The sequence below is a fragment of the Protomyctophum bolini genome (genome assembly GCF_963924005.1).
Source record: "Protomyctophum bolini genome assembly, chromosome: 8".
NCBI lineage: Eukaryota > Metazoa > Chordata > Actinopteri > Myctophiformes > Myctophidae > Protomyctophum > Protomyctophum bolini.
Genome location: NC_137869.1, coordinates 12,681,191 through 12,682,111, shown reverse-complemented (window position 1 = coordinate 12,682,111; position 921 = coordinate 12,681,191).

The window sequence follows — 921 nt, the reverse complement described above, 5'->3', positions numbered from 1 at the left end:
TCTCTGCGCATCCCAACTCAGCTCACTTAGCCTACTTTTGTTTTATAGTCGTTTGAATAGTTTCTATTTGGGAATGTGTTGGGATGAAGTGTCTTGTAGCAGCTGTTTCTCGCCCCTCTCGTTTGTATGCCAGAGCTGGCAAGAACTTCTGGGAACTGAGATTATGGGGCAGTCTCTAACGGTCCGCTAGTAACGGAACCGTTGGCTTGATATTTTTGAATGATGTTGGTCGGTCAATGGGACCCCCGTGATATTGTGAGTTTGTGACACCTGTCAATCTCAAAGACACCAGTGACTTCATATTTTGAGGAATAACTAGATAAAGTGCCCCTCTGGGCACAGGTCTCTACCAGGGCAGCTCAGGTTGTTATAATAGGCCAATGTAAAAAGGGCTGGCATTATTTTGTTTCAAAATGGGTTTTGCAAAAATTCACCTGTTGGTGGCGCTATAACAGGCCAATGTGAAAAGGTGCATGGGATTTATTCCTCAGCCTAGTAGGAAAGTCTGAAAGATTTCACGTAAATTGCACGCTGCGTTCATGATTTGAGGCTTTTTGTTCAAAACTGGCCAATCCTGCAAACTTTGAAAGCCAATGTTAGCCAATTAGGATGGAATATGACATATCATGGTCGGTATTATGTGACATTATACTGAGAAAGCAATGAAGACAGCATATGCAAGGATAAAAGTCCATACCCACCAGATCTGCACTCTCTGTATGTCAGAAAATGTTTAAGAAATGTATCTTAAATATTTCAACATTTTCCCTTAACCTACAAACTCTACTCAGCCCAGTGCTGAACACACTGAGCCATGGGTTCACATTTCCTCTGTCTGTTTCTCACTGTGTCCTCTGCATTTCAAAAACTTTCAAAAGCTCCACCTTCATTATAACTTATTGCCTCTGTCTTTACAACAAA